Source organism: Macaca thibetana, chromosome 1 (genome assembly GCF_024542745.1).
Source record: "Macaca thibetana thibetana isolate TM-01 chromosome 1, ASM2454274v1, whole genome shotgun sequence".
Lineage (NCBI taxonomy): Eukaryota > Metazoa > Chordata > Mammalia > Primates > Cercopithecidae > Macaca > Macaca thibetana.
The window spans coordinates 40,658,406-40,685,573 of record NC_065578.1 but is presented as its reverse complement, the minus strand read 5'-3'; the positions used below and the strand labels follow the sequence as shown (position 1 = coordinate 40,685,573).

Here is a 27,168-nt window from a genome sequence, read left to right as displayed (position 1 = left end):
TCATACTCGACAACATCATCTTGCTCAGGGACCACAGAGTGGGAGCTTAGGGGGTCTCAGGGCAAGTTTAAGAAGGCTGAGGACTGCTCCCCTCAGGCACACAAAGAGTGCATTCCCTGAGTGCTTTTGAGAGCTCAGATGTTGTAAAAAAAGGAAGATCTGGAGGTCAGATCAGGACCTAGAGTGAGAATGCCTGACAAGAAATTGCGTTTGGAATTCAGTAAGTATTTATTGAATTAAACTGGGCTCCCTGGGTGGGGCTGGAGAAGCTGGACAGTTGGTACCCTGGTCTGTGGGGTCCTCTCCTTACCAGAGCTGAAGGAGGTTGTGGGCCACTGCCCCACTAGTGGTCGATATTCAGGAGTGGTGCCGTGAGCCTGCTTTGCAAGAACCGTCCCTCTCTGGCCTGTCTGACTGGGTATCTTTCAAGAGGCTCAATGGGAATGCCCCTCCCTCCATCCAGCAGGACTCCCCTAGGCCACCAGCCTCAGTACTCTCTTGTTCTCACAAATTCACCCACCTAGGGATGTAATGGTGAATGAGGCTCCTTGACCTAAAAGAACCCTGTCCTGTAGGAGGAGAAGAGCTTGTAAACAAATACATTACCACAAGGTGTAAGACGTGTGATAGGAGCAAAATGTCTAAGGTACAGAGGTGACTGACCGAATGTAAGGGGGCCACAGAAAGCTCGCTGAAGGATTTGATGTCTGAGGTTGTGTATTAGGGTTCTCCAGAGAAACAGAGCCAATTTTGTGTGTGTGTGTGTGTGTGTGTGTGTGTGTGGTGTGTGTGTGTGTGTATACAGAGAGAGAGATTTTAAGGAATTGGCTCATGCAGTTGTGGAGGCTTTTCAAGTCCAAAATCTGCAGGATATGCCAGCAGATTCTAGGAAGGAGGAGCCGAGGCCAAAGGCAGTCTGCAGGACCTCCCCTCCTCTGGGGAGGGCACTCTTTTTCTGTTAAGGCGTTCAACTGAGTGGATGAGGCTCACCCATATTGTAGAAGGTGGTCTGCTTTACTCAGAGTTTACCAATTTAAATGTTAATCTTGTCTAAAAAATGCCTTCACAGAAACATCTAGAATAATGTTTAACCAAGTGTCTCGGCCTATGGCATAGCCAACTTGACACAAAATTAACCATCACAGGTGGGTTTAAAGGACATTGAGGAGTTTGCTACATGTCTAGGAGGGAAAGGGCATTTCAGCCAATGGGAACGGCATGTGTTCTGAGAATTCTCCAGCTCCGTGTGGCTGGAAACACAGACGGAGGGAATGAGAGAGGTGAGGCCTCCAGAGCCACGCCACGGAGCCTAAACCAGTGGGGAAGCTGAAGGATCTTAAAAAGGGGAGTCATTTTGGATTGGAGACAGCCTTTGAGCAAACTTAGAGGTTAGGCTGGAACCCTTTCTCCTGGTACACTTAGTGTAAATAGCTTGCTGAATCTCAGCTGTGGTAGCTAACAGTGTACAGTGACTTTGCTGATTACCCACCTCCAAAGGCAAACACAGCCTGCCGGGTGCCCACACAGAGGCTTGCAGGCCCTTAGGCGGTCGGGTCATTGACTGGTGTCCACGGACTACCGGGCTGCCCAGGTGAACAGGGCTGGCTGTTCCTACCCTCAGTGGAACTAGGTGGGCATTGTGCATCGGTGGGGGCCCAGGTTCAGGAACATCAGAAGTATTCTCCCTAAGGGCAGACACTGTGGAGTTCTGAGATGATGCCCTCAATGCGAAGAGTTCATCTTCCTGTCTGGTGTCCACATCCTGGAAGGGACATTGACCTCAGCCGACGAGTCATGAATGCATTGATTTCCTGACTCCTGGAGCACAAGTGCCCACCTCCACTTCTTCCCTAGGAATTGGTATGATGACCGTGAAAACCTTTTTTTTTTTTTTTTTTTTTTTTTTTTTTTTTTTTTTTTTTTTTGTGAGACGGAGCTTCACTCTTGTTGCCCAGGCTCACTGCAACCTCCACCTCCTAGGTTCAAGCGATTCTCCTGCCTCAGCCTCCCAAGTAACTGGGATTACAGGCATGCACCACCACACCTGGCTAATTTTTTTTTTTCAGTATTTTTAGTAGAGATAGGGTTTCACCATGTTGGTCAGGCTGGTCCCAAACTCCTGTCCTCAAGTGATCCACCCGCCTTGGTCTCCCAAAGTGCTGAGATTACAGGCGTGAGCCACCGTGCCCGGCTGAAAGCCATTTTTGAAAGGATGACATCATAACAGCATTAGAAAACAAGATAGGAAGTCATCCGTGGGATGGAAACGTTCCTAAATCTTAGGAAGATTGAAAGCCCATGAGGTTGCACAGACAGATAAATCAGCGCAGGAAACATTGCAGCCTAGGACTCCAGAAGTCTCAGTGATTTTTGTCTCAGAAGAGCCAAGCATAGTTCAAACTGAGAGCCAACAAAGCACAGAAGAGGAATGGGTTAGCAGTGTTCTCCCCTGAGAGCTCTTCCGAAGAGCAAGTACAGTTGGACCCCTCCCCGCCTTCTTCACGAAGGGACAGGCAGCCAGTGGCCGCCAAATTCCCCAACAAATGCTCTCTGAGGAAAGTCTGAGACAGCAGCTGAGCAAGGGTGTTTCAGACCTCTCCAGCAGACTGGATGTGGGGCAGGAAGCCAGGAGAAGGATTGGCAGCTCCGTCTCAGGGTGAAGTATACCATTATGCCCACCATGGAGAAAAGTCCTTCTTTTGGCAATTGTGGGAGTTCCCTGGCCACTTCCTGTCCACGGTTGTTACTGGGAGACTTGCCACACTGCTTCACCCTCTTACAGGGAACCTTTCCGTGACTGCCACTCTCACATTCAAGACTGAACTGGTCAGAGAAATAGATGAGATACCTCACGGGAAGCCCTATGTAGTTAGTATTCCACTTATATCTTTTTTTTCTTCTTCTGTAGTGATGGAAATTTTAGCCAGGCACATGGCCGCTCAGCTAAACACTACACTGCCTCACCCTCCTAGCAGCTAGGGGTGGCCATAGGCTTGTGTGAGCTGAAATGACAAGTGCAACTCCAGTTATTTCCTCCCCTTTCTCATTCCCACTGAGTAGGGTGTGGATGTGATGGTGGGAGACAGAAGCCACATGCTGTGAATATCAGAAGACCAAGATCAAAGACGCCCACACGGTGAAGCCACCATATCAGCCATGGCCACTTAAACTCAGATTGCACATGAGACAGAAATAAACTGTCTCGTCTAAGCCACTCCTGCAGTTAGGTCCTTGTTATAGGAGCTAGAACCTGTATCCTAATACATATCCTAACTTTGCAACATAATCTCTCATTCATAAATACATTGGATAACCAAAATCACCAAACATTGGAAGAAAACCAACAGCATGAAAGAGAAGGCCTAAAATGGGTGGGGGGGGAAGGAAGAGCTTATTTCAAAGGAAACAGTTTGAATATAAGAGAGCCCAAAACTAAATTATCAGTAGTATGCTTAACAATAAGTAAGAGTTCTTTCATTCACCTCCGTAAATGAAATAACCTATAATATAAGAGGAACAGGTTGCTATGAAGATGGCACAATTGGAGAAAAGGAAATACTTGTCGAAATTGTAAAATATGATTATGGAAAAAACCGGTGGAAAAACTGAATAACACAATGGATATGCATGAAGATCAGATTGGTCATTTCAATGTTAAAACCAAGAAAACCTCCCAGAAAGTAGAGCAAAGTCTCAAGAAGAAAAAATTAAGACCCATGGAGGATAGATCCAGAGGTTCAGTATCCATCAACTAGGAGATCTAGAACTAGAAGCCACAGACAGTCAGGCAGTGGGTAGAAATAGTCAAAGATATAGCCAAAGAAATTTCCTCTGAGTTGAGAAACACACATGGCCAGGCATGGTGGCTCACACCTATAATCCAGCACTTTGAGAGGCTGAGGTGGGAGGATTGCCTGAGCCCAGGAGTTCAAGACCAGACTGAGCAACATGGTGAGACCCCATTTCAATTTAAAAAATAAAAAAGAAACACACACAGATTTTAAACTAGAAAGATCTTACTGAATTTAGGGCAGGAATTAGTAAAATGAACATTCAGACCCATCTTGGTGAAATTTCAGAACATCAAGGATAAAAAATAAAAAACTTCCAGAGAGACTCAAAACTTACCTCAGAATTTCGCACTAGTAACACAAGATGCTCCAGTACAGTGAAGTACTTTCACAATTCTGGAGGATAAACTAAGAATCATCCTGTCAAACTTTGAAAAAAAATAGTTTTTTAAATGTGTAAGATTCAGAAAGTTTATCACTCGGTCACCTATATTTTCTGGAAGATAATAAAACCTCCTGGAGTTATTTCATCAATCAAAAAAGGAGTCCAAAATAATTATTAAATGAGGTTCAAAAAGAAGTGAAGGAAGCTATCCATTTTTCTTCTTGTGACCAAGTTTCAGTAACGTGGAACCACTTGCCTTTCTCGTGAGTTCGTTCATACTAAGTGGCTCTGCAGGCAATGATATGTTCATAATCATATTGTTAACTAGCTTCACTTTTTAGAATTATCCTATAGAGTAGGCTTAATTATACTGTCGACGAGAATGTAAATGTTATGTGAAAGCAATAACATATAACTAGCAAAAATCCGAAGGTGGGCAGGGGGAAGGAAATGGAGAGAAGAGAATGTGGACAAATTTTATTGGTCGTAGTAGGAAGTGAATAGACACTGTCTAAAGTTGATAGATCAGAAAATCGCAACTTAAGTATATTACTTGAAGATGCTAAAAGCAACTGCCAGAACCACCAAAAATTGGTAACTACCAAAAATTGTGAGATGGGGTGGAAGAAAGTTGGGAGAGAGAGTTTGAATGCAAAAAACTCTGCAGTTCACAGCAGAGTCAGTACTGTAACCAAGTGAGGATGGTTTGGAATTCTGGGGCTTAGAAGACATCAGATTTTAGAGAGATTAATAATTTGAGAAGAAGTGGACTTCATAACCACACCAGTACTATATCTCTTCAGTACTTGCTGCCATCCTAACACATCTGTCCTACCATTCCAGACATCAGATGTATCATGACCATGAGAAGGTTCATTTGCTCACTCAAAAAATGTTATGGGGAATTTATTTAAATAAACAAATCTGAAAGCTGATTTGATTCATGCCCTCAGCCTCACCCCCCCACTACTATGCTCTGCACACCCAACACTCTAATCACATTAGACTTTCTCATACACTTAGGATTTCCCCCAGCATCTTTCTGTCTTTCTCCCACTCATCCGCTTTTCTGCTTGGTGAGATCCTGTTCATCCTTCAGAGCCCAGTGTGTGTATCTCTAAAGCCTACACTGGTGAGCCCTCCCTCCCCAACCCCAGGAGTCAGCCTCTCCCAACCTGTACTGGGAACCTGTTTCTATCATGGCATCTACCACCCATTATTATCTTTTTGGTTCTTTTTTCTTTCCCTATAAGCTTTGTATTTTTCAAGTGTAAAGCCCATGTCTTTTCAAAAATTGAGGTATAACATACATACAGTTATGTACACAAATCAGAAGTGCACCACTGTACTGGAATAGTTTTATTTTAACATATGTATGTGTGTGTGTGTGTGTATGTGTGTGTATATGTGTGTGTGTGTGTATATATATGTACATATATGTGTGTGGAATAGTTTTTTTTAACATATGTAGGTATGTGTGTATATATATATATGTAATATCTACGTAACCACATCAAGATGTGGAACAATTGAACACCCAGAAAACTGCTTAATGCCCCTTCGTAGTAAATACCCACCTGCCCCATCAGAAATCAGAAACCACTATCCTGATTTCTTTTCTTTCTTCTTTCTTTCTTTCTCTTTCTCTTTCTTTCTTTCTTTCTTTCTTTCTTTCTTTCTTTCTTTCTTTCTTTCTTTCCTTCCTTCCTTCCTTCCTTCCTTTCTTTCTTTTTTTCTTTCTTTCTTTTCTTTCTTTTCTCCCTTCCCTTCCCTTCCCTACCCTTGCCTTCCCTTCCCTTCCCTCCCCTCCCCTCCCCTCCCCCCCTCCCCTCCCCTTCCCTTCCCTTCTTATTTGTTGGAGACAGAGTCTCACTCTGTCACCCAGACTGCAGTGCTGTGGCATGATCTCAGCTCACTGAGATCCTCTACCTCCTGGGATCAAGCGATTCTCCCACCTCCACCTCCTAAGTAGCTAGGACCACAGGTGTGCACCACCACACTCAGCTAATTTTGTTTATTTTTTTGTAGAGATGAGGTCTCTCTACATTGCCCAAGCTGGTCTCAAACTCCTGGGCTCAAGCAATTCACTCAGTTCGGCCTCCCAAAGTGCTGGGATTACAGGCATGAGCTACTGTGCCTGGCCTATCCTCTTTTCTAATACCATAAGATTAGTTTTTCACCTATCCTTTAACTTTAATTAAAGGAATCATATAGTATGTCTTAGGCTGCTAGTATAGAATACATAAAGCTGGGTAATCTATAAAGTAAAGAAATTTGTTTTTCGCAGTCTGGAGGCTAGGAAATCTAAGATCAGGGTGCTGACATCTGGTGTCTGGTGAGGGCCTTCTTGCTGCATTCTTACATGGTGAGAGGTACCAGGGCAAGTGAGATGAAGTCTCCTTAGCAAGCACTTTTATGAGGCACCTAATCCCATTCACTAGGGAGGAATCTTCGTGGCCTAATCACCTCTTAATACTATCACGTTGACAATACCTGAATTGTGGAGTTTCCACATTCACATCGTAGCACGGTATATAGTCTATTGTGTCTGAATTCCTTTACTTATTATTGTATCTGTAAGATACATATTTTTGTCTGTAGCAGTACTTTGTTCTTTTTTATTGCTATATAATAATTGTTATATGAATATACCACAATTTATTTATCCATTCTATTTTTTGTTGGCTTTTGAGTTGTTTCCAGTTTGTTTTGTTTTGTTTTGTTTTGCTATCATGAATAGATCTGCTATGAAAATTCTTCTTTGTGTTTTTTGGAGGACATACATAGTCATTTCTATAGGATATAGTCTTAGGAGTGGAATTTCTGGGTCTGAGGGTAGGTGTGTGGCATTAGTCTTTGCCAATCAATTGTCTAAATGTGTCTATTTACCTTTCCACTAACAATGCACAAGAAGAGTTCCAGTTACACCACATCCTTGCCAACACTTGGCGTCATTTTGTTTGTTTCATGTTAGCTGTTCTGGTGAATGTGTTGTAGATTTAATTAACATTTCCCTAATGACAACATTTTATTGAGCATTGTTTTATATGCTTCAATAGCTTACTTTTAATAATGGGTAGAATATCCAGATAGAAGATCAACAAAGAAACAAATGACTCAAACAACACTATACACCAAATGAATCTAACAAATATATGCCAAAAATTCCACCAAATAGCAGCAGAATACACATTCTTTTCAAGCACACACGGATTTTTCTCCATGTTAAGTTACAACACAAGGCTTAACAAATTTAAGATTGAAAGCATACCAAATATATATTCTGATCACAATGGGATGAAACTAGAAATCAATAGCAGGCCAGGCACAGTGGCTCACACCTGTAATCCAAGCACTTTGGGAGGCCAAGGAGGATGGATCACTTGAGGTCAGGAGTTCAAGACCAGCCTGGCCAACATGGTGAAACCCCGTTTCCACTAAAAATAAAAAAATTAGATGGGCATGGTGGCAGGTGCTTGTAATCCCAGCTGCCCAGGGGGCTGAGGCAGGAGAACTGCTTGAACCTGGTAGGCAGAGGTTTCAGTGAGCTGAGATCACATCACTGCACTCCAGCCTGGGTGACAGTGAGACTCCATCTAAAAAAATAAATAAATAGGCCGGGCGCGGTGGCTCACGCCTGTAATCCCAGTGCTTTGGGAGGCCAAGGTGGGCGGATCACCTGAGGTCAGGAGTTTGAGACCAGCCTGGCCAACATGGTGAAACCCCATCTGTACTAAAGATACGTAGCTGAGCATGGCAGCACACGCCTGTAATAACAGCTACTCGGGAGGCTGGGGCAGGAGAATCGCTTGAACCCGGGAGGCGGAGGTTGCAGTGAGTGGAGATTGCACCACTGCACTGCAGCCTGGGTGACAGGGCGAGACTTGGTCTCAAAAAATAAAAAAAAAAATAAATAAATAAATAAATAAATAAATAAATAAATAGAAATAGAAATCAATAGCAGAAGGAAATGGAAAATTCAAAAATATGTGGAAATTAAATGACACACTGTAAACAACCATTGGGTCAAAGAAGAAATTAAAAAAGAAATTAGAAAATACCTCGAGAAACGAAAACAAAAACACAACATACCAAAACTTACAGGATTCAGCAAAACCTGTACTTAGAGAGAAGTTCGTTGTGATAAATGCCTACATTAAAAAAGAAGAAAGATCTGAAATAAACACCTAACTTTATACCTCAAAGAGCTAGAAAAAGAAAAACTTAAGGCCAAGGTTAACAGAAGGAAAGATATAAAGATTATAGAAGAAAGAAACAAAATACAAAAACAATAGGAAAAAAAATCAATGAAACTAAGAGTTGGTTTTTTGAAAAGATTTTTTTTAACTGACAAATCATTAGCTATGCTAGGAAAAAAAAGAGAAGACTCAAATAAATAAAATGATAAGTTAAAGAAGAGACATCACAACTGATGCCACAGAAATAAAAAGAGTAAGAGGCTACTATGAACAATTCTATGCCAACAAACTGGATAACCTCGAAGAAATAGATATGTTCCCAGAAAAATACAAGACTAAATTATGAAGAAATATAAAGTCTGAACAGACCTATAACTAATATGAAGATTGAGTCAGTAATCAAAAACTCCCAACAAGGAAAAGCCCAGAACCAGAGAGCTTCACTGGTGAATTCTACCAAATATTTTTTAAAGATTTAACATTGATCCTTCTGAAACTCTTCCAAAAAAATTGAAGAGGAGGGAACACCTCCAAACTCTTTTTATGAGACTAATATTACTCTTATACAAAAGCTAAACAAAGACACCACAAGAAAAGAAAACTACAGGCTAATATTCTTAATGAATATAGATGCAAAAATCCTTGACAAAATACTAGCACATCAAGCCAAACAGTGCATTAAAAGGATCATACACCATGACCAAGTGGGATTTATCCCTGGGATACAAAGATGGTTCAATATACAAAAGTTAATTAATGTTATGCACCACAGTATCAGAATAAAGACTTAAAATCACATGAACATCTCAGCAGATGCAGAAAAGGCATTTGACAAAATTCAACACATCCTTTTATGATCAAAGTTCTCAAAAACTGAGACTAGAAGGAAAGTACTTCAACATAATAAAAGTCATATATAACAAGCTTACAGCTAATATTAAACACAGTGGTGAAAAACGGAAGTTTTTTCTCTAAAATCAGGAATAAGCTAAGGGCAAGAATGCCCTTGCTTGCCTTTTCTATTCAAGATAGTACTGGAAGTCCTAGCCAGAGCAATTAGGCAAGAAAAAAAAATTAAAGACATTTAAGTCAGAAAGGAAGAAGTAAAATTGTTCCTGTTTGCAGACAAAATAATAGAAAATTCTAAAGATTCCATTAAAAAAAAGTTAGAACTAATAAACAAATTTAGTAAAGTTGCTGGATACAATATCATTTACAAAAATCAGTGGCATTTCTGTACACTAACAACAAACTAGCTGAAAAGAAAATTAGAAAAATAATGTCACTTATAATAACACCAAAAATAATACTTAGGAATAAACTTAACTAAGGAAATGAAAGACTTGTGTACTGGAAACTACAAAACATTTAATAAAGAAATTAAAGAAGACACAAACAAAGGGAAAGACATCCTGTGTTCATGGATTGGAAGAATTAATATTGTTAAAATGTCCATACTACCCAAAACAATCTACAGAGTTAATGAAACCCCCATAAAAATCTCAATGACATTACTTTGCATAAATAGAAAAAACAATTCTGCGATTTGTATAGAACCACAAAAAAACTCAAATAGCCAAATCAATCCTCTGATAGAAGAACAAAGCTGGAAGCCTCACACTTCCTAATTTTAAAACATAAAAAATTACAGTAATCAAAACAGTATGGTACTGACGTAAAGAGAGAGATGTAGACCAATGAAACAGAATAGAGAACCCAGAAATAAACCCAGTATATATGCTGACTGATCTTCAACATGGGTGCCAAGAAAACACAATGGAGGAAGGGTAGTCTCTTCAATAAATGGTGCCGGGAAAACTGGGTATTCATATGCAAAAGAATGAAATTGGATCCTTATCTTACATAAAAATTAACCATACATAAAAATCACCATACATAAAAATCAACTCAAAATGGATTAAACAGTTGAATGTAAAACCTAAGACTGTAAAACTCCTAGAAGAAAACATAGGGGAAAAGCTTCATGACATATTCTTATTGACCATTTAGATAACCTCTTGCTTGTAGTGCCTGTTAAAATCTTTTGCTGTTTTAAAAATTGTGGTAAAATAGATATAACATTTACCGTCTTTACTATTTTAAATTCAGTAGTGTTAAGCACAGTCACATTGTTGTGCAACCAATCTCTAGATTTCTTTTCATTCTGAAAAGCTGAAACTCTTTACCCATAAAACAACAACTCCCCATTCCCACAGCCTCTGGCAACCACCAGTTGACTTTCTGTCTCTATGAATTTGATTACTCGAAGTACTTCATATAAGTGAAATTATGCAGTATTTGTCCATTTGTGGCTGGCTTATTTTACTTAGCATAATGTCATCAAGTTTCATAAACACGATGGAATATTATTCGGTCTTAAAGAAGGAAATTCTGACACATGCTACAACAAATTCATAAGAAAATGAATTTTTTTATCCATTCATTCATCAATGGACATTTGGATTGCTTCCACCTTTGGCTGTTGTAAATCATGCCGCTATGAATATAGATGAACACATATCTCTTTGAGACTCTGATTTCACTTCTTTTGAGTATATACCCAGAAGTGGAATTACTGGATTAGATGATAATTCTATTTTTTATTTTTTGAGGAACTCCCACAGTGTTTTCCATAGAGGCTGCACCGTTTTACATTCCTACCAGCAGAGTGCAACAGTTTCACTCACTTTCTCTACATCCTTGCCAACACTTCTTTTTCTTTTTTCTGTTGTAGCCATTTTAATGTGTGTGAGGTGGTATCTTCGTGGTTTTGATTTTTCATTTCCCTAGTAATTGGTAATGGTGACCATCTTTTCATGTGCTTGTTGGCCATTTGTAGATCTTCTTTGGAGAAGCGTCTTCTTCAAGTCCTTTGCTCATTTTTAAAAATCATGTTGCTTGGCTTTTTGTTGTTGTTGAGTTTTGGAGCTCTGCATGTTAATCCCTTATCAGATATATGATTTGCGAGCGTTTTTTTCTCATTCTTTAAGTTGTCTTTTTACTCTGTTGGTCTTGTCCTTTCATGCATAGAAGTTTTTAAATTTTGATATAGGCAATTTATCTATTTGTACTTTTGTTGTGTATGCTTTTGGTGCCACATCTAAGAAGTTATTGCCAAATCCAATGTGATAAAGCTTCTTCCTTATGTTTCTGAGTTTTATAGTTTTAGCTCTAAGTTCTTTGATTCATTTTGTGTTAACTTTTGCCATTTTCAGGTGGGTTGACTGCCTTTTTCTTACTTATTTTTAGGAATTATTTTTCAAGCATGTGTTGCAAATATCCTCTCCCAGCCCATGGTTTGTCTTTTTACTGTATTATTAGAGTCTTTGTTGAACAGAAGTTTTAAATTTTAATGAAGCACAATTTAGATTCTTTCCTTTATGATTACACAATTGTGTGTTTGTAAATCGAGTAAGAAATCTTTGCCTACCCCAACTTCCATGAAGATATTTTCTTGTTTTCTTCTACAAGCTTTATTGTTTAATCGTTTGTATTCAGGCCTATCATTTATTCATTTCACATTCTTTTTTGTATATGGTATGAGGTCAGGGGTCAAGGTTCATTGTTTTATATGGATATCCAATTGCTTTAGCACCATTTATTGAAAAGACCATCATTTCCTCTATCAGATGCATTTTTCTTATAAATCAGGTGACTGAGACTGGGTGTGGTGGCTCACACCTGTAATTCTAACACTTTGGGAGGCCAAGGTGGGTGGATCACTCGAACCCAGGAGTTCAAGACCAGCTTGGCCAACATGGTGAAACCCCATCTCTAAAAAAGGATATAAAAATTAGCCGGGCACGGTGTCACATGTCTGTAGTCCCAGCTGCTTGGGAGACTGAGGTGGGAGAATCACCTGAACCCAGGAGGTGGCGGTTGCAGTGAGCCAAAATTGTGCCATTACTCTCTAGCTTGGGCAACAGACTGAGATCCTGTCCCTAAATAACTAAATAAATAACATCAGGTGACTGTATGTGTGGGAGTATGTTTCCTTACCCTACTGTGTTTCCATTGATCTTCTTGTGTCTGTTTGTATTGATACTATACTGTCTTGATTACTGTAGCTTATAGTAAGGCCTATGATTTATGTCTGTTTTGATCTTACTGGCCTGACATTGAGAAGGCCCACATAGTACTTGCAGACTGAGTGGAGAAGTGAAGAAATGAGTTGCAGTAGAGTGATCGTTATAACTGCTTTATCATTACTATACCGTTATATCTATCCTGCCATGTGGGCAAGAATGACAGAAGCCACAGGCAGTCGCTGCCTCTTCTGTTGGACTACACTCTATATGTCACCCAGTCTCCCAGCCATTTTTTCTTCTGTGGTTCATCTTATAGTATGTGTGTGTATATTATTGTGTATTCTATGTATTGCCCTCCATAGTAGACACAAGAACCTTAACTACCTAGGAAGCTTGTAGGTAGGTGTGCCTTTTGTGGCACAGTCACGTGTATGGAAACAAAACGCCATCAAATGAACAATTAGAGACCTGCCAGAAACTGACAAGAGATCAGGCCACTGCAGCAAATGTGGAATTCAGGTGTTTCTTAGGCAGGGTCGATGAGAGACTGACTGGACACAAATGGCCAGAAGACAAGCCTGCTGGGCCTGCCCAACTCTCATTTCAGGCTTTGTTCTTCCCTAAGCTCTTTCACCCACAAGCACTTCCTGGACCATTTAAGATAAACAGGTCGAGTTAAGTTCATAGATGCCCACTGAGTTCTCATGGGTGTCCAGAAGCCTCTTTTAATCCTCACGGGGAAAAGTGGATATAAATAAACAATGAGATAGGTAGGTGGATAGATAGCTATGTCCATTACATTAGATAACTTAGTAGATGAATTAGCTACAAGCATCTGGGCTTTGTTTGTAGATGCGTGTAGGCGAGGTAAGGCTATAGCGGCTGATCTCAGTTCATTTTCGGTCTCAAAGAAAGTGAGGCTTAAACACTGTAGATACTTTTCCAGGTAAAAGGAAAAAAAAAAAGTTAACAAGCTTAGCCCTTATGAAGGAAAGGCAGGCTGCTAGAAACAGTGTTTGGCTACCTGCAGTGTCAGGACTGTGATTCAAATCTGTGTCCTCTTTGTGAGGCTGATGTGGCCCAGCTGCCTTGAGGGTCACCACTGCAGGAGTCACCTGATGGTCGAAGTTCAGGTTCTGTCTCTGCTTCTGTTGGATTAGCAGTTTTGTGATTTTGGCCTCAGTTTCCTCACCTGTAAAATGGGAATGATAATAGTACCTGCCTGATAGGGTCATTGTGAGGAATAAATGAGCGAATTTGTGTAAGGTATTAAGAACAGCCCTGGCACATAGTCAGAGTTCATTTGCTCGGTCTAGGCACAGGACATTGGTTTGGATGATCTTCCTCTGAATTATCACAACCACAGACAATCAGGGGGAAATCTGGGCCTCTGCAAGTCTGGCAGAGTAGAATTTTTGCACATCATTGCTTGATCTTGACTGTGAAACATGTTTTTGCTTTCTATGGGGATGTCACAGGAGACTTCATCCTCCTTGGTGATATCAGTTTCGCCTAGATCCCTGAGCGCTCTAACAGGAAGACAAACACCAGCCAGGTCTAACTCGTCTAGGATTGCGTAGGCTTCTCTTTGCTTTCAGTAGAATTTGCTTTTTGACCAGTGTGCAGAAATTCCAAGCCCTGTTTAGGTCTTGGAGTTGGGAGGGAGGAGGAGAAGGAAAAGTAGGAACACGGAGACCAGTCATCCAAGGGAAATTATTTGAGAGCCTCCCAGACAGTGAAAAATCCATCACTCATTATTGAGGGAAAAAGCAGTTAACAAGAAACTCAGCCTTAAGGTTAACATGGTCATGCAGAGTGACTTGCATGCAGGGAGGACTTTGATGCAACTGTATATAGGTGGCTGTAGTTAACCAGGGAAGACTTCCTGGAGGATCTCAGATACAGGGAAGGAAGGTAGGATTCACTTGGTCATTCTGACAAGATCAGGGCCCTCGGGGGTTTCCTGGATGTTGGCCAGCACTCGGGGTTCAAATCCTGCCTTTGCCTTTTTGTGTCTGATCTAAAGCCATTAGCCTCAGCCCCGCATCCCCCCGGCATCTATAAAAAGAGGATGTGTAAGAATCAATATGTTTGTTTCATTTGGGCATAGTAGGTGGTCAGTTAAGTTTTTAAAATATTTTTAGTATTTTACTGAGAGCTGAGTTCTGTATCAGGCACTGGAAATGCAAATCTGAATGAAGCCCAGTTCCTGCCCAGGCTAGCGGGAGGCAGGTTCACCTGGAAGACACTGATGAACTGGTTAAGCCACGGGCCTGGCTCAAGGCAGACATCCCAGGCTTCTTGGGGGAGCAGAGCTGTTTGACCTATTGGATTAGCAGAAAATCTCCTTCCAACACAGGCTATCCATGGACTCTAGGTTGTGCTGGGTTTCCATGAATGAATCCAGGTCAGAGGGTGTGAGGGGCTGGCCACCCTGGAAGCACGGTCCAGCCCAACAACAGCAGCAGCAGCACGTCCTTGCCCGCCCCATGGGGACCCAGTTGTGCCTTCCACCTGCTTTCAGAGGGCAGTCACTGACCATAGCTCTGTTAGAAGGTCTGCTTGACATAACTGAATCTTCACAGTTTGCGACTTTATCTCATCATTCTGGGGCCTAGGAGGGGACGTGTGGAAACACCTCCCAGTGTCCAGAAGCCATCCCAGCACATCGTGGGGCCCCTGCCTGGAGCCCTGAAACAACATTTCCTGTGGCCACGTTCCAGCCTCCTGTGCTTTGCATACATTGAACCTTGTATTAGTCAGGGTTCTCGAGAGGGACAGAACTACTAGGATAGATGTATATATAAAGGGGCATTTATTAAGGAGTATTGACTCACACGATCACAAAGTGAGGCCCCACAATAGGCCGTCTGCAAGCTGAGAAGCAGGGAAGCCAGTCTGAGTCCCAAAGCTGAAGAACTTGGAGTCCGATGTGTGAGGGCAGGAAGTATCCAGCACGGGAGAAAGATGTAGGCCGGGAGGCTAAGCCAGTCTAGCCTTCTCACGTTCTTCTACCTGCTTTTATCCTGGACACACTGGCAGCTGATTAGATGGTGCCCACCCAGTTTGAGGGTGGGTCTGCCTTTCCCAGTCCACTGACTCAAATGTTAATCTCCTTTGGCAACACCCTCTGCATCCTTCAATCCAATCGAGTTGACATTCAATATTAACCATCACAGACCTCCCACCTAGAGTCTCTTTCTTGCAAATCTCACCATCAACATTTTCCCATAGTTCAAAACCCAGCTCAAAGAAGGGTTCCCTGACTCCTCTGTGGAATGTCTCCAGACTCCTTTCTTGGCATGTCCCACCAGGAACAACAATGTGTAAAGGCAGAGAGTTCAAAGTGTAAAGAGCAGGATGGAGAGAGAGGAGGCCAGGAAGACTGGGTGGGCCCAATTTTGACAGAACTGAAATGCCAATGACTGAATCTCTCTGCCCTGGGGAGCCATTGAGAATTCTTGACGAGGGGAGAGGCCTGGCGAGGTTGGCAACTAAAGAGATTTCTCTTTCCACAATGAATGGTGGTCTGGGAGAAGGCTAGAAACCTGGAAGCAGGGTGATTAGGAGGCAGTTAGAGGAATTTCATCAGCTTCCCCAAATGCCAGTAGAAAAGTATATGCCGGATTTATAATATTCACATAGGAAATTAGCAAAAATATAGATTCTGGGTCCCCTTTCCAACAAATTCTATTTCAGTGGATTTGGAATGGGGCTAGAACCTGTGCTTTTAGCAGACACCACAGACATTTCAGAGGTGGGGAGGTGGACTATTCAATAATGCGGTTGGGACAACTGGCTAGCTAGAGAGAAAAAACACTTAAGCTTTATCTTTACTCACTCCTTACACCCAAATAAGTGCCACATGGAGCCAAGATGACAATGGAAAAGGAAGGAAACAAGGAAAGGAGGGGAAAAATAAATCATAATGGAACTAGAAGAAAATTTGGGTGACATTCTAAAAAATAATATTGGAAGTGAAACCTAAAAGTCATAAAGGGAAAAATTAATGGTATATTTAACCACATGGAAACAAAAAAATTTTCTGTACAGCTAAGACTAATGATAAAGAGAAGATATCTGCAACCTATATGTAAAGGGTCAATAGCTTCAATATCAAAAGAGTTTATGTAAACCAGAAAAATAATCTCCCAAATGAAATAACTGGTAAATACGCTTATGCAAAAATGCTAAGCCTCTCTAGAGATCAAGAAACAGATTTAAAAACATAAGATATCAGTCAGGCGTGGTGGCTCACACCTGTAATCCCAGCACTTCGAGAGGCTGAGGTGGGGGATCACTTGAGGTCAGGAGTTCAAGACCATCCTGGCCACCATGGTGAAACCCCATCTCTACTAAAAATACAAAAATTATCTGGGTGTGGTGGCACATGCCTGTAATCGCAGCTACTCAGGAGGCTGAGGCAGGAGAATTGCTTGAACCCGGGAGGCAGAGGTTGGAGTGAGCTGAGATTACGCCACTGCACTCCATCCTGGGCGACAGAGCGAGACTCCATTTCAGAAAAAAATAAAATAGAATAATTATAACTGAAACTTAAGATATCTTTGTGGTAGGCAGAATAATGGATCCCCAAACTATCCACATTCTAAGCCCTGGAAACTGAATATGTTGCCCATTATGGCAAAAGATAATTTGTAGATGTGATTTAAATAAGGATCTTGAGGTGGAGAGATTATCCAGGTGGACCCAATGTAATCACAAGAGTCCTTAGGAGAGAGAGGGAGACAGGAGTCAGTATTAGACTGATTTGTTATGAGAAAGATGTGGCCGACTTTTACCAGCTTTGCAGGTGGAAGGGGAGCCTTTGATGAGCCAAGGAATTCAGGCACCCTCTAGAAGTTGGGAAAGGCAAAGAAAGGGATTCTTCTCTAGGGCCCCCAAGAGAAAAGTGGCCCTGCTGACACCTTGCTTTTAGCCCAGTGAGACCTATTTCAGACCTCTGACCACTCAAACTGTAAGGTAATAAATTTTGCATTAAGCCACTAAATTTGTAGTAAATTGTTACAGCAGCAATGGGAACCAAATACAACCATTTTGCCTTTCTTATTAGTGAATGTTAAAGAGATAGTTTATACTCCAGGTAGGCAGGAGGTTAGGGAAATAGTGCTCACTCACCATTGGCGGAAGTGTAAATTTCTGCTTTTTGAAGAGCTATTTGCCAGTCCCCATGAAAAGCTTCAAGGTGTATTCCCTTTGATCAAGTATTCTACCTTCTAGGAGGTTAGCCTGTGATATACTCATACAAGTATGCAGAAGATATTCGATGTAGTATTTGTTGGAATAGAAAGAGCTGGAAACAACCTTCATATCTATCAGTAAGGGACTGGCTGAGTTTGAGTACCGCTCAAAATGGAATACAGTGCTGCTGCCTCCCAAAAGAAAGAGGTGAACCTAGATATCCATACATAGATTTAAAAAAAAGCAAGTCGCAAATCAATATAAATACATTAGGATGTTGGGAAGAACATATTAAATTAACTGTAGCTTCCCTGGGGAGGGGCATGTGGGGACAGGGAGATTCACGGAAAAGAACCAAGGATGGTACAATTCTGCAGTGGTTTAAAATTTTTCAAGTAACTTTTTTTATTTTTATTATACTTTATGTTCTAGGGTACATGTGTACCACATGCAGGTTTGTTACATACGTATACATGTGCCATGTTGGTGTGCTGCACCTATTAACTCATCATTTACATTAGGTGTATCTCCTAATGCTATCCCTCCCCCCTCCCCCCTCCCCCACCCTACAACAGACCCCAGTGTGTGATGTTCCCCTTCCTGTGTCCAAGTGTTCTCATTGTTCAGTTCCCACCTATGAGTGAGAACATGCAGCGTTTGATTTTCTGTTCTTGCGATAGTTTGCTGAGAATAATGGTTTCCAGCTGCATCCATGTCCCTACAAAGGGCATGAACTCATCCTTTTTTATGGCTGCATAGTATTCCATGGTGTATATGTGCCACATTTTCTTAATCCAGTCTGTCATTGAAGGACACTTGGGTTGCTTCCAAGTCCTTGCTTTTGTGAGTAGTGCTGTAATAAACATACGTGTGCATGTGTCTTTATAGCAGCGTATTTATAATCCTTTGGGTATATACCCAGTAATGGGATGGCTGAGTCAAATGGTATTTCTAGTTCTAGATCCTTGAGGAATCGCCACACTGTCTTCTGCAATGGTTGAACTAGTTTACAGTCCCACCAGCAGTGTAGAAGGGTTCCTATTTCTCCGTATCCTCTCCAGCACCTGTTGTTTCCTGACTTTTTAATGATCACCATTCTAACTGGTGTGAGATGGTATCTCATTGTGGTTTTGATTTGCATTTCTCTGATGGCTAGTGGTGATGAGCATTTTTTCATGTGTCTGTTGGCTGCATAAATGTCCTCTTTTGAGAAGTGTCTGTTCATATCCTTTGCCCACTTTTTGATGGGGTTGTTTGTTTTTTTCTTGTAAATTTATTTGAGTTCTTTGTAGGTTCTGGATATTAGCCCTTTGTCAGAGGAGTAGATTGCAAAAATTTTCTCCCATTCTGTAGGTTGCCTGTTCACTCTGATGGTAGTTTCTTTTGCTGTGCAGAAGCTCTTTAGTTTAATTAGATCCCATTTGTCAATTTTGGCTTTTGTTGCCATTGCTTTTGGTATTTTAGACATGAAGTCCTTGCCCATGCCTATGTCCTGAATGGTATTCCCTAGGTTTTCTTCTAGTGTTTTTATGGTTTTAGGTCTAACATTTAAGTCTTTAATCCATCTTGAATTAATGTTTGTATAAGGTGTAAGGAAGGGATCCAGTTTCAGCTTTTTACTTATGGCTAGCCAGTTTTACCAGCACCATTTATTAAATAGGGAATCCTTTCCCCATTTCTTGTTTTTGTCAGATTTGTCAAAGATCAGATGGTGGTAGATGTGTGGTATTATTTCTGAGGGCTCTGTTCTGTTCCATTGATTTATATTTCTGTTTTGGTACCAGTACCATGATGTTTTGGTTACTGTAGCCTTGTAGTATAGTTTGAAGTCAGGTAGCCTGATGCCTCCAGCTTTCTTCTTTTTACTTAGGATTGTCTTGGCAATGCGGGCTCTTTTTTGGTTCCATATGAACTTTAAAGTAGTTTTTTCCAATTCTGTGAAGAAAGTCATTGGTAGCTTAATGGGGATGGCATTGAATCTATAAATTACCTTGGGCAGTATGGCCATTTTCATGATATTGATTCTGACTATCCATAAGCATGGAATGTTCTTCCATTTGTTTGTGTCCTCTTTTATTTCATTGAGCAGTGGTTTGTAGTTCTCCTTGACGAGGTCCTTCACATCCCTTGTAAGTTGGATTCCTAGGTATTTTATTCTCTTTGAAGCAATTGTGAATGGGAGTTCACTCAAGATTTAGCTCTCTGTCTGTTATTGGTGTCTTGGAATGCTTGTGATTTTTGCACATTGATTTTGTATCCTGAGACTTTGCTGAAGTTGCTTATCAGCTTAAGGAGATTTTGAGCTGAGACGATGGGGTTTTCTAAATATACAATCATGTCATCTGCAAACAGGGACAATTTGACTTCCTCTTTTCCTGATTGAATACCCTTTATTTCTTTCTCTTGCCTGATTGTCCTGGCCAGAGCTTCCAACACTGTGTTGAATAGGAGTGGTGAGAGAGGGCATCCCTGTCTTGTGCCAGTTTTCAAAGGGAATGCTTCCAGTTTTTGCCCATTCAGTATGATATTGGCTGTGGGTTTGTCATAAATAGCTCTCATTATTTTGAGATACGTTCCATCAATACCGAATTTATTGAGAGTTTTTAGCATGAAGCGCTGTTGAAGTTCCTCAAAGGCCTTTTCTGCATCTATTGAGATAATCATGTGGTTTTTGTCTTTGTTTCTGTTTATATGCTGGATTATGTTTATTGATTTGCATATATTGAACCAGCTTTGCATCCCAGGGATGAAGCCCACTTGATCATTCCCTCTTTTTCTGTTGATTGGAATAGTTTCAGAAGGAATGGTACCAACTCCTCCTTGTACCTCTGGGAGAATTCGACTGTAAATCCATCTGGTCCTGGACTTTTTTTGCTTGGTAGGCTGTTAATTATTGTCTCAATTTCAGAGCCTGTTATTGGTCTATTCAGGGATTCAGCTTCCTCCTGGTTTAGTCTTGGGAGAGTGTATGTGTCCAGGAATTTATCCATTTCTTCTAGGTTTTCTAGTTTATCTGAGTAGAGATGTTTATAGTATTCCCTGATGGTAGTTTGTATTTCAGTGGGGTTGGTGGTGATATCCCCTTTATCATTTATTATTGTGTCTATTTGATTCTTGTCTCTTTTCTTCTTTATTAGTCTTGCTAGCGGTCTACCAATTTTGTTGATCTTTTCAAGAAACCAGCTCCTGGATTCATTGATTTTTTGAAGCATTTTTCCTGTCTCTATCTCCTTCAGTTATTCTCTGATCTTAGTTATTTCTTGCCTTCTGCTAGCTTTTGAATGTGTTTGCTCTTGCTTCTCTAGCTCTTTTAATTGTGATGTTAGGGTGTCAATTTTAGATCTTCCCTGCTTTCTCCTGTGGGCATTTAGTGCTATAAATTTCCCTGTACACACTGCTTTAAATGTGTCCCAGAGATTCTGGTATGTTGTATCTTTGTTCTCACTGGTTTCAAAGAACCAGTTCAAAGATGTTCAAAGAAATATCTTTATTTCTGCCTTCATTTCATTTTGTACCCAGTAGTCATTCGGGAGTAGGTTGTTCAGTTTCCATATAGTTGAGCTGTTTTGATTGAGTTTCTTAGTCCTGAGTTCTAGTTTGATTGCACTGTGGTCTGAGAGACAATTTGTTATAATTTCTGTTCTTTTACATTTGCTGAGGAGTGCTTTGCTTCCAACTATGTGGTCAATTTTGGAATAAGTGCAATGTGCTGCTGAGAAGAATGTATATGCTGTTGATTTGGGGTGGAGGGTTCTGTAGATGTCTATGAGGTCCTATTGGTGCAGAGCTGAGTTCAATTCCTGGATATCCTTGTTAACTTTCTATCTCATTGATCTGTCTAATGTTGACAGTGAGGTGTCAAAGTCTCCCATTGTTATTGTGTGGGAGTCTAAGTCTCTTTGTAAGTCTTTTAAGACTTGCTTTATGAATCTGGGTGCTCCTGTATTGGGTGCATATATATTTAGGATAGTTAGCTCTTCTTGTTGAATTGATCCCTTTACCATTATGTAATGGCCTTCTTTGTCTCTTTTGATCTTTGCTGGTTTAAAGTCTGTTTTATCAGAGTCTAGGATTGCAACCCCTGCCTTTTTTTTGTTTTTCATTTGCTTGGTAGATCTTCCTCCATCCCTTTGTTTTGAGCCTGTGCGTGTCTCTGCACATGAGATGGGTCTCCTGAATACAGCACACTGATGGGTCTTGACTCTTTATCCAATTTGCCAGTCTGTGTCTTTTAATTGGGGCATTTAGCCCATTTACATTTAAGATTAATATTGTTATGTGTGAACTTGATCCTGTCATTATGATGTTAGCTGGTTATTTTGCTCGTTAGTTGATGCAGTTTCTTCCTAGCATTGATGGTCTTTACATTTTGGCATGTTTTTGCAGTGGCTGGTACCAGTTTTCCTTTGCATGTTTAGTGCTTCCTTCAGGAGCTCTTGTAGGGCAGGCCTGGTGGTGACAAAATCTCTAAGCATTTGCTTGTCTGTGAAGGATTTTATTTCTCCTTCGCTTATGAAGCTTGGTTTGATTGGATATGAAATTTTGGGTTGAAAATTCTTTTCTTTAAGAATGTTGAATATTGTTCCCCACTCTCTTCTGTAGGGTTTCTGCTGAGACATCTGCTGTTAGTCTGATGGGCTTCCCTTTGTGGGTAACCTGACCTTTCTCTCTGGCTGCCCTTAACATTTTTTCCTTCATTTAAACTTTGGTGAATCTGACAATTATGTGTCTTTGAGTTGCTCTTCTCGAGGAGTATCTTTGTGGTGTTCTCTGTATTTCCTGAATTTGAATGTTGGCCTGCCTTGCTAGGTTGGGGAAGTTCTCCTGGATAATATCCTGGAGAGTGTTTTCCAACTTGGTTCCATTCTCCCCGTCACTTTCAGGTACACCAGTCAGATGCAGATTTGGTCTTTTCACATAGTCCCATATTTCTTAGAGGCTTTTTTTGTTTCTTTTTCGTCTTTTTTCTCTAAACTTCTCGTCTCACTTCATTTCATTCATTTGATCTTCAGTCACTGATACCCTTTCTTCCAGTTGATCGAATCGGTTACTGAAGCTTGTGCATTTGTCACATAGTTCTTGTGCCATGGTTTTCAGCTCTATCAGGTCATTTAAGGACTTCTCTACATTGGTTATTCTAGTTAACCATTCGTCAAATCTTTTTCAAGGTTTTTAGCTTCTTTGCAATGGGTTCGAACTTCCTCCTTTAGCTCGGAGAAGTTTGATCGTCTGAAACCTTCTTCTCTTAACTTGTCAAAGTCATTCTCTGTCCAGCTTTGTTCCATTGCTGGAGAGGAGCTGCATTCCTTTGGAGGGGGAGAGGCGCTCTGATTTTTAGAATTTTCAGTTTTCTGCTCTGTTTTTTCCCCATCTTTGTGGTTTTATCTACCTTTGGTCTTTGATGATGGTGATGTACAGATGGGGTTTTGGTGTGGATGTCCTTTCTGTTTGTTAGTTTTCCTTCTAACAGTCAGGACCCGCAGCTGCAGGTCTGTTGGAGTTTGCTGGAGGTCCATTCCAGACCCTGTTTGCCTGGGTATCAGCAGCGGAGGCTCCAGAAGAGTCAATATTGCTGAACAGCAGATGTTGCTACCTGATCGTTCCTCTGGAAGCTTCGTCTCAGAGGGGTACCTGGCCCTGTGAGGTGTGAGGTGTCAGTCTGCCCCTAGTTCAGGTTGTCTCCCAATTAGGCCAGTCAGGGGTCAGGGACCCACTTGAGCAGGCAGTCTGTCTATTCTCAGATCTCAAACTCCATGCTGGGAGAACCACTACTCTCTTCAAAGCTGTCAGACAGGGACATTTAAATCTGCAGAGGCTTCTGCTGCCTTTTGTTCGGCTATGCCCTGTCCCCAGAGGTGGAGTCTACAGAGGCAGGCAGGCCTCCTTGAGCTGCAGTGGGCTCCACCCAGTTCGAGCTTCCTGGCCGCTTTGTTTACCTACTCAAGCCTCAGCAATGGCGGGTGCCTTGCAGTTAGATCTCAGACTGCTGTGCTAGCAATGAGGGAGGCTCCATGGGTGTGGGACCCTCTGAGCCAGGCACGGGATATAATCTCCTAGTGTGCTGTTTGCTAAGATCCTTGATAAAGTGCAGTATTAGGGTGGGAGTGACCCGATTTTCCAGGTGCTGTGTGTCATGGTTACCCTTGGCTAGGAAAGGGAATTCCCTTCCCCCTTGCACTTCCCGGGTGAGGTGATGCCTAGCCCTGCTTTGGCTCTCACTCGGTGGGCCACACCCACTGTCCTGCACCCACTGTCCAACATGCCCCAGTGAGATGAACCCAGTACCTCAGTTGGAAATGCAGAAAGCACCTATCTTCTGTGTCGCTCACACTGGGAGCTGGAGGCTGGAGCTGTTCCTATTTGGCCATCTTGGAACTGCAGAAGCTCGTGTAACTTTTCATTTAACAATTTTTTTAAAAAAGAAGAAGAGGCCGGGCGTGGTGGCTCACGCCTGTAATCCCAGCACTTTGGGAGGCCAAGACGGGTGGATCACGAGGTCAGGAGATCGAGACCATCCTGGCTAACACGGTGAAACCCCATCTCTACTAAAAAATACAAAAAACTAGCCGGGCGAGGTGGTGGGCGCCTGTAGTCCCAGCTACTCCGGAGGCTGAGGCAGGAGAATGGCATGAACCCGGGAGGCGGAGCTTGCAGTGAGCCGAGATCCGGCCACTGCACTCCAGCCTGGGCGACAGAGCGAGACTCCGTCTCAAAAAAAAAAAAAGAAGAAGAAAGCTCCTCAGCATTTCTATACTGTCATTGGTCTTTGGAACTTCTGGTCTCGACAAAACTAGGGGTATGAACCCAAGCCCAAAGGAGAGGCAGGGAACAGAAACAACCAGATTTGGGGATTGATGACATGGCTGGGGACAGGGGTGGAAGTGGTGACAGCCCAGGAGAGGGTCAGCAGGTCAGGACCTGACCAGGGTCTAGACTGGCAGGAGCTGGTGTCCAGGAGGCCTGGGTTGCTTGCTGGGATACATGCAGATCCCCAGGCAGGGGTAGTTTTCTCTGCACGGACCCCCCGATTGCTGGTAGGTCAATGTTGTGGGATACCCTGACACGAGTGAGGTTAGAATGTTATAGGTGAGTCAAGCATCTGCAGGAAAGGCAGGACTTCCACCAACAATTGCAGGTTGCTTGGTGTCAGCAGCTATAGCTCAGGCCAGCACAGGACTCTTGGCCAGCCCTTCTCCCAGAGAAGCCAAGAGGATGGTGGCATAGGCCAGTGGGTGAGCCTAACCTTGCCAGTCCACCTCTTAGCCAGTCCCATGGGGAGGGTTGCATTTTATAAAGATCAGCAGGTATCCCTAGTTGGATCCTCACTTTGACCAAGGTCTAACAGGAATGTGAGGCGTAAGTTACCCCGTGGAATTCTCCTCAGCCTAAGGTCTATATTGCAACCAGCCTGAGCAAACTAGGAAACGTGGCCAGTGTTTTTTAGCTGGCCACACTGTCACCTGGTCTTAGATTTCAAAATCCAGAATTGTCAGAATGGAAGTGACCTTGAGGTCATTCAGCCCAATTTCATGTTACAGAAGGGAAAACTGAGGCCCAGAGAGGGAAAGTGCCTTGCCTAGGGTCACACAGTAGACCTGTGTGTTCCAGGGCTTCCTGCCACAGGTTACTGGACCCATGGCAGCTAAGGTGACTCTAGGCCTCCTGATCGGCCCTTGCTGGAAGAAGCCCACAGGCCGACCCCCAGAGAAAGGTGGAAAAAGCAAGCCAGGGAGGCAGCCCGCCTGTGGTGAGGAGACCCAGGTGCTCAGCCCCCTGGCTCTCACCAGGTGTGCTACTCACTGTTCCACCTGCAGCCCAGACCTCTCTGCCCCCGTAGAGCTCCCAAGCAGGTCAAGCCAGCGTCAGGCAGTACCTGCTGTTCAGGAGGAGTTGACCCCAAAGAGCAGACTGAAGGACTCAGAAACGTCTTTAGTTTGGCTTGAAGACTTCCCAGTCCTCTCTTGTTGGGTCAGTCATGCCTCTTCTCAGGGCATCAGTGTCTCCCAGAATCAAATGGCAGTAAGAGGGATGCAAGTGTTATGAGCTTAAGGACAGGAGTGTGCTTATATGACTCCTCTATTTGGCAGTAATTGAGGCTAGAATTCAGGACACTGACAAGACAGAGCTGCTCTGCCATGGTCCTCACTGATTGGTCATCTCATGAAAATCCAGTGACCAAGAAGTACATTGGAGGCTGCAAAGTCTCAGTCTCAGTAGGAGAACCATCTAGTCTGGCTTTCATGGAGTCAGGAAGATGGATCTGGTGGCCTGGAAAGCTGTGTGCCAAGATTGTGGTGATAATCATCTATGATTATCAGTTCTAGCTTGTGCCCTGGGTTGGTAGGAAGCATTCAGTCTGAAAAGTGTCCCATAAAGTCAGATCCATCAGACCTGTCACCACCTGATCGCCTGCCTGTGTTCTTATCCCCACTGCTAGGACCACATGTCTCCAGCATGCAGGCCAAGGCTCTGCCCAACTCAGGAACCAATGCTTCCCCTATTTGGGGTAACTCAGGTCTATCCTAATATCTGGGTGGGTCATTGTGACACTGGCTTCTTCGGGGGCCCTGCTTTGACCACTGAATTCAACCTTGGCTCTCATTTCTTGAGCACTAGCTGTGTGTCCGGGACTTTACATACATGATAACCCCAGTCAGTCTCATGACAGCCTGTCAGCCTAAAAGCAGCAGAGCCAGGACTGGAATCTAGTCTAGAAATCTTTCCACACAGCCATGACAGCCTCTCCACGGAAATGCTTTCTCCAGTAGCAATGATGACTATTATTTATTTAATGCTTACTATATGTCAGGTGCCATGCCAAGCGATTTATATGAGTCAACTCAATTTAAACCACACATGACACTTTTACTGTCCCCGTTTTAGAGATGGGGAGACTAAGGCTTAGAGGAGACCCCAGATTAGGGGACCATCAGTTAGGAGATGGAGGAGCCAGGGTTCAGCCATAGGCTGCCTGAGTCTCAAAGCTACCTTCGGAGTCACTGTGCTGTGTTGCTGCATGCATGGGTTTAGTGGCTGGATGCTTACCTCGCCACAGGTGCCTGTCTTGTGCTTTAGAACTAAACCCTGATCTTTGTTGCTACCTCTCCCTGTGTCCCCACTTACCTAGACCTGGGTTCTGCCAAACCCTTTCCAGCCTCCCAGACACCAACATCACACTCCAATCCCCTGGATGAGTTAGTGTATTTGTTCAACTACTCCAAAAGGGACCAAGTAACAAGCTCAAAGATGTATGTCTCTCTCAGGGGCAGGTGTCTTTGTCTCACCTTCTTGTCCCACTGTTCCTTGGGGTGATGTTCTTGTCCATGTGGTCACAGTTGGCTCAGCCCCACCACATCCATGTTCCTTCCTGACAAAATGGGGAGGTAGAGGACAAGCACTTTTCCTTCTGGCTATGGCCTAAAAGTTGCATACATCATTGGCCAGAACTAGCTGCAAGGGAGGCTGGGAAAGGCAGCCTCTAACTGGTGGCCATAGACCCAGCTTGGGGGCCTTTGATTACTACAAGAAAGAGAACTGGCTAATGGAAGAAATATTCAGTCTCTGCC

At 42.6% G+C, this 27,168-nt stretch overlaps 2 protein-coding genes across 5 annotated transcripts in view; one reads left to right on the top strand and one right to left on the bottom strand.

Annotated features, from left to right (window-relative positions):
- Nucleotides 1–27,168, bottom strand: part of PPCS (phosphopantothenoylcysteine synthetase) — a 1,013,452-nt gene that overhangs the window by 847,812 nt on the left and 138,472 nt on the right. The window contains exon 1 of one of the 3 annotated variants that reach the window (XM_050800196.1): nt 471–480. The exons of the other annotated variants lie outside the window; for them this stretch is intronic. The gene's annotated coding sequence lies outside the window, so the exon portion shown is untranslated. Of the gene's footprint in view, nt 1–470; nt 481–27,168 lie in introns of those variants that run through there. 3 annotated transcript variants of the gene reach the window in all.
- Nucleotides 1–27,168, top strand: part of HIVEP3 (HIVEP zinc finger 3) — a 423,170-nt gene that overhangs the window by 316,885 nt on the left and 79,117 nt on the right. The gene's annotated exons all lie outside the window — the stretch shown is intronic.